Below are 7622 nucleotides of genomic sequence, written 5' to 3'. Positions count from 1 at the left end.
TGGAGCCGGAGACACCCCCTTCTGCCTACATTGGCTTCTTGTCTGTACACCTTCCATATCGAAGATTTAATTCATTGCAACACTTTTTGATCCCACTCCTGACACCATTATTATGTCCACGTCCCACACTGCCACAGGTTCCAACAGCAGTAGTTCAGTATAGAAAGGACGTTACCCAGTGAATCATTCTTCCTAGGGCCAGCCATTCAGAGTACAACAGCAGAGCCTCACACAAGATCAACTCACACGTAATAACACAGTCTTCTCACCTGTGATGGCTTTATTTTACCAAGTAATTATACTGTCTGTTCACAACTTCAGAGCTATGCTAACTTCACAAGGCCACAAGGCAAGCTAAACTGAAGCTCCTCTATTCTCTACCCCATCCTTTTATAACCTTCCTTGCTCCTCCAGCATTCAAGGATGTGCTGGTACCTGCTCCTAGCAACAAGAGTTTCCAAATTGGAGACATCCAAAATATTCCAGTTTCCTTACATTACATAGCATTCTAAATTCTTTAGCATACAAACTGAATTTAAATTACATAATTTAACAATCACCTAAATAAAATGTGATAGAGAAAATAGACAGAGAATAAGAATGAATGGATAACTTTACAAAGTACCTCACTCGCAGCAGTAGGCTATGTGGCAACTCTGACTCGTAACGGAAAAATGCGAGAATCGTCGTGAATTCCCCAGCACTACCTAACTAGCAATCCGGCTTCTTAACAGTATTGTATTATTTATATCCTCTGTAGATCATTCATTCACATTTTAATACGTCGACATATTGTATCAAAATGTTTAACAAGAAAATTCTCTGCTGTCTGCCTCCTACCCACATGAGTAGTTCGCCGTTGCCAGAAGAACGAGAGTGGGAAGGCAGGGGGTAAAAGGACACCTGGAGGCGACTGCACATAGATAGATGGATGGATAGACAGACAGACAGGTAGATATGGTCATTTGCAAACCACTGAGTGTGAAGGGTTAGAACTCAAAAGCCCTCTTCAGTAAACCCTCACACCCACAACATCCCAGTATTTTCATTTCTGTTCCTGCTGCATTCAGATTTATCTCTTTATTTGTTGTTCATTTATTTATTAGGAGTAAATAACGACTATATCTCACTTTTACAGTTTGAAATTTCTCTCCAAGGCTGAGAAAGGTTGTCTGGAGAGAGGAATAATGAGGTGGAAAATATATATATATATATATATATATATATGTATATATATATATATATATATATATATATATATATATATATATATATTGTTACGGAACAGAGAAAGATAATGTACACTTTAAGTGAGAATACTAAAAAATCACTACTGTCCCGTAAAGTTCCAGGTTCAAAACAAAAGAGTTAGATAAAATTACAAGTTAAAGTTTAATGCACAAACTAACAACAAAACATTCAGAACTCATAAGGATAATGTAATGGCAAATAAACAGGTTAAATATATGGTTAACTGCAATAGCCTCTATTAACACTAAATTAGCAAGAGTAAATTTATCTAAGTCAGCCCTGATTAAATGAGATACCAGATAATACTCAGTGAATGCCAGATAAATTATTACAGTTACAAAATATTATTTAAAATGACTGATATAAAACCCAACATTAATCAAAAACCTCACTAGGCCTAAGAATTAACCTTATGCTACACAGTACAAGAATAAATGCAATAACACTTATCCTCAAATTACACACAGCTGCTAGATGTTTGGAGATTTCTTGAGCACTCACAATAATAATATCTGTACAGGGGAGGACAGAGATGTGAACAAAATGAGGAGCAGATCTAAGTGGCAATGATGCAGAGACTGAGCTCATTATATAGGGGCTGGCAGAGCTTGATACAACTTGTAAGAGGGACGCGCAAATGAAGCCATGGGGACAGAGAGCTGAAAATCCCGCAAAGTATAACAGAGAGAACGACTTACTCTACTATAACGGTAGAAGGGGGGGACTGAGGCAGAACGCGCTCGTGATCAAACATGCAGCAACTGTGCATTAAAATTACACAAAGGATGATGAAATCATAGGCTATGTAACACCTCCCCACAAAGAAAAAAGAAATTTACAAAGGAAATTTCTTATTACTCTAAAACAATCTGTATAGGGCATTACGGAACATGCAAAAGTCTTTCCTAGTGTTACAAAACATGAGATCTCCCTAGCACGTTCAGTCATAGGTACTTGCCAGTATCCCTTTAACAAATCAAACTTACTTATGAACCTAGCCTTTCCGATCTTGTCTATGCAATCTTCCACACGAGGGAGAGGGTAAGTGTCTGTTTTAGTTATCTGATTAACACGTCTGTAGTCGATGCAAAGCCTCTGTGACTCACCTGGCTTAGGGACTAGAGTGACAGGAGAACTCCACTCGCTCTGACAGGGCTCAATCATCTTGTGGTCCAACAGGTAGCCAAGCTCCTTCTGGATGAGAGGAACTTTCACTGGGTTCACACGGTAAGGAGGCAATTTAATTGGCTTTGCGTCTCCAACATCGACATCATGCATCAACACAGTGGTTCTTCCTGGAGTGGCACGGAACACTTGCGGGTACTCCTGCAGTAATGCCGAAAACTCCTGCCTTTCCTTGGGAGGTAGATGAGAAAGCTTAGTCTGGAGATCATTCATGATATCAGGATTCTTCCCCAAACTATCACTCAGGCTCATACTGCATGGGAGAGCTTCACTTGCAGACTCGGGTGGAACAGCTACAGTGCAGACTGGATTATTTTCGTCCCGCCTGTGATATAACTTTAGCATGTTGATGGGACATAGTTGCTTGCTCTTTCTACGATCTGGTGTGGCGATGACATAGTTGACATCACTGAGTTTCTTCTCCACGAAATAAGGGCCACTAAACTTGGCTTGAAGAGGTTGCCCATGAACTGGTAGCAGAATCAAAACCTGATCTCCTGGCTGAAAGTGGCGTAACCTGGACTTCTTATCATACCAAGTCTTCATCTTCTCCTGAGCAGCTCCTAAATTCTCTCTCGCCAGCTGTAAAGCAGTGGACAGCCGTTCTTTGAACTTCATCACATACTCCAGCAGGTTGACGTCATCTTCCTCCGACAGCCAGCATTCCTTGAGTAACTTAAGGGGTCCTCTTACTTCATGGCCAAACAGTAGTTCAAAAGGTGAGAAGCCCAGTGATTCATTTGGAGATTCTCTTGCAGCAAACACAACGAATGGAAGACCTTTATCCCAGTCTTTCTGATGTTCCAAACAGTATTTCTTGAGCATCGATTTGAGTGTTTGATGATATCTCTCCAACGCTCCTTGGGTCTGGGGATGGTAAGCTGAAGACGTGATCTGGGTGATGCCCAACTCTTTCAGAGACTGCTTGAAAACGTTTGACATGAAATTACTTCCCCGGTCTGACTGTACCTCCTTGGGCAGACCAAACTTTGTGAAGAACCCTAGCATTTCCTTAACCACGTTCTTTGCTGAGATGTTTCTAAGTGGAATGGCTTCAGGATAACGAGTAGCCATATCAATCAGGGTCAACACATAAAAAAATCCTGAAGAAGTCTTAGGAAGAGGACCCACAATATCCACCAACACACGGGTGAAAGGCGCCTCAAAAGGAGGAATGGGAACTAGAGGTGCAACCTTTTCGGTCTGATTACACTTCCCCACAACTTGACAGGTGTGACAAGACTTACAATACCAGGAAACATCCCTGAAGATACCTGGCCAGTAGAAGTGTTTCAAAATGCGTGCCACAGTCTTCCTCACTCCAAGGTGTCCTGCCAAACTGGAATCATGAGCCACTCGAATGATATCCTGCCTACAAACACGAGGGATGACAACTTGATGTACAACCTCCCATTCACAGTCGGCTGTTGCTGTTGGGGGTCTCCACTTCCTCATAAGTACTCCTGACTTTACATAATAACAAGTAGAAGCACCGGCTGACTCTTCTTCACTGTAAGCAGAGTTAGCTAGACCTTTCAACTCAGGGTCAGCAACCTGCAACTCAACCAACTCTTGACGAGACAAATTATCAACACTACGGGGTACTGCCTCATCTGGTGAGTGGTCCAAATTAGCAAGAAAAGTGTCAGCTAGGATAACATCATCATCATCATTATCCTGTAAATCACCAGTAACTTCAGACTTAGCCCTAGTGACAGCACATGCAGGGAACACATCAGGGACATCACAATCCTGGGACACAGCCACTGGCTCACTAGACAACTGAGGAGCTGGACACACTTGACTTCCACCAATATCATTTCCAAGTAAGAAAGTTACACCTGACATTGGGAGTGTCTCAACCAACCCAATCATAACAGAACCATTAACAAAACCAGACTCTAAATTCACTCTGCACAGAGGGACAGAGAAGTAATTATTCCCTACACCTTGTAAGATTACAGTTTCATCAGAGGAATTAACATTAGAGCCTAGAACACTGGTCAGCATAAGGGATTGGCAAGCACCTGTATCACGATATATTTCAACTGATTTCCTGTCATTACTGTCCAGAGGACTGACAAAACCATCAGACAGGATATTAGCACATGAACTCTTGAGAGTGTCACCCACGTTACTGCTCAAAAGAGGAGCTCCATGATGAGAATTTAAGTTACCCCTCAAAGCAGGTTCACTTAACTCAGTTAAAGAATTCTGGGAACTCTCAAGAGTGGACACTAGACCAATTGACTGAATATTTAAAGACTCCTTTTTGTTCACATCACGCTGTCTCCTGAAACATCTCTCCGTAGTATGACCAAGCTTACTACAATAAGTACATTTACTTTTCTGAAATCTAGAGGTGAAGCTGGTATTTACTTCCTGAGAAACATCATCTTTATTCTCTTTCCTGTTACCTGTACTCTGAGTAGAGGCAACGTACTTACTCTCAGCTTTCCCTTTTTCTCTAGAATATCTCTTGTGAGTGAGAACATATTCATCAGCTAAAACTGCAGCATCAGACAAATTATCTATTCTTTTCTCATCAAGATATAGGCTTACATCTTTATAAATACACCTTTTGAAGTCCTCCAGCAAAATCATCTGCTTAAATTTGTCAAAATCAGAATCCACATTCTTAGAATTTAACCACTGCTCCAACAGATCTTCTTTGATTTTTGCATACTCAACATGGGATTGCTTATCTTGCTTATAAATTGTCCTAAATTTTACTCTATAAGCTTCAGGAACAAGCTCATAGGCCTTAAGAATCAAGCTCTTAACTACATCATAATTATCAGATTGATCCTGAGGCAAAGATGCATAAGTTACTTGAGCTTTACCGGTGAGAACAGTTGGAAGGAGTACTGGCCAATACTCCTTAGGCCAATTAAAACCTGTAGCTACCCTCTCAAACAACTGAAAATACTTTGTTAAATCAGATTCATTAAAAGGAGGGACAAGTTTAACATTTTTAGCCACATCAAAATCATCAGAGCTAGATGATCCAGTTCCACCTTGTTTCATGCGATACTCATGGTCTGCCTGAATCCTAGCAATTTCAACTTGTGCCTCAGCCTCCTTAGTACGAGCCACCTGCAGGGCTAGCTGTAACTTAGCTAATTCAATCTGCGTTTGCTCATTTGGAGGAGTTACATTAAACAAGGTTTCATTAATCATGTCAAGAATCTGATCTTTAGAATGATGAGAGCGAACCGCAATTCCCAATTGATGAGCAACAAGCTTAAGTTCATTCTTTGTTCTGTTTTCTACATCCAACACTGTTTGCACATTTGACAAAAAATCCTTGGCTTCATCAAGCGTAGTAATAGTACACATCATGAATAAGTAACAGTCACAAAATATCGAGCAATATCCTTATGATAATATCCTGAATATCCTGATAAGAGGTCGCCAAATTTATGTTACGGAACAGAGAAAGATAATGTACACTTTATGTGAGAATACTAAAAAATCACTACTGTCCCGTAAAGTTCCAGGTTCAAAACAAAAGAGTTAGATAAAATTACAAGTTAAAGTTTAATGCACAAACTAACAACAAAACATTCAGAACTCATAAGGATAATGTAATGGCAAATAAACAGGTTAAATACATGGTTAACTGCAATAGCCTCTATTAACACGAAATTAGCAAGAGTAAATTTATCTAAGTCAGCCCTGATTAAATGAGATACCAGATAATACTCAGTGAATGGCAGATAAATTATTACAGTTACAAAATATTATTTAAAATGACTGATATAAAACCCAACATTAATCAAAAACCTCACTAGGCCTAAGAATTAACCTTATGCTACAAAGTACAAGAAAAAATGCAATAACACTTATCCTCAAATTACACACAGCTGCTAGATGTTTGGAGATTTCTTGAGCACTCACAATAATAATATCTGTACAGGGGAGGACAGAAATGTGAACAAAATGAGGAGCAGATCTAAGTGGCAATGATGCAGAGACTGAGCTCATTATATAGGGGCTGGCAGAGCTTGATACAACTTGTAAGAGGGACGCGCAAATGAAGCCATGGGGACAGAGAGCTGAAAATCCCGCAAAGTATAACAGAGAGAACGACTTACTCTACTATAACGGTAGAAGGGGGGGACTGAGGCAGAACACGCTCGTGATCAAACATGCAGCAACTGTGCGTTAAAATTACACAAAGGATGATGAAATCATAGGCTATGTAACAATATATATATATATATATATATATATATAAGGCTGGTCACTCTCATCTTAAATGTTGGGACCAACTGCCTAGCTCCAGGCTCCTACACTCCTCATGGGGCAAGGTAGGATTGGAGGATATATATATATATATATATATATATATATATATATATATATATATATATATATATATATTGTTACGGAGCAGAGTGAGATAATGAACACTTCAAGTGAGAATACTAAAAATCACTACTGTCCCATGCCACGTTGAGTACACCGCTTCCCGTCCGGTCAGCGAAGTTAAGCAACGTTGGGTCTGGTTAGTACATGGATGGGTGACCGCCTGGGAACACCAGATGCTGTTGGCGTCCCTACGTGTCAAGTGGGGTTGGTGGAGGATTAGTGCCCCTCCCTGTAAAACAATTAACTCTAAGCCCTTGACCACCCCGTTTGGGATACATGGCGTCTGGCAATGGATGGATGGATGGACTACTGTCCCGCAAAGTTCCAGGTTCAAAACAAAAGAGTTAGGTAAAATTACAAGTTAAAGTTTAATGCACAAAATAACAACTAAACATTCAGGACTCATAAGGATAATGTAATGACAAAAAACAGGTTAAATATATGGTTAACTGCAATAGCCTCTATTAACACGAAATTAGCAAGAGGAAATTTATCTAAGTCAGCCCTGATAAAATGAGAAAACCGGATAATGCTCAGTTAATGCAAGATATATTATTACAGATACAAAATATTATTAATAATGGCTGACACCTAAAACACATGAATCACAAAAACCTCACTAGGCCTACGAATTAACACGTCATGCTATACAGTACAAGAAAAAATGTAATAACACTTATATTCAAATCACACAGCAGCTAGATGGTTGGAGACTTCCTGAGCACTCACAAAAATAATAACAACTGTACAGGGGAGGACAGAGATGTGAACAAAATGAGGAGTAGATCTAAGTGGCAATGAATGCAGAAACT

The 7622-nt window shown here is 39.8% G+C and overlaps 1 pseudogene; it reads left to right on the top strand.

The window, feature by feature from the left end:
• Window positions 1–6874: 6874 nt before the first annotated feature.
• LOC145409590 (5S ribosomal RNA) lies at window positions 6875–6995 on the top strand (annotated as a pseudogene).
• The last annotated feature ends 627 nt before the right edge of the window (window positions 6996–7622 follow it).

Source organism: Coenobita brevimanus, chromosome 81 (assembly GCF_032717465.1).
Source record: "Coenobita brevimanus isolate Jiangsu-jjx chromosome 81, ASM3271746v2, whole genome shotgun sequence".
Classification (NCBI taxonomy): Eukaryota; Metazoa; Arthropoda; class Malacostraca; order Decapoda; family Coenobitidae; genus Coenobita; species Coenobita brevimanus.
The sequence above is the reverse complement of the archived record's forward strand: the minus strand, read 5'-3'. Positions and strand labels throughout refer to the sequence as shown.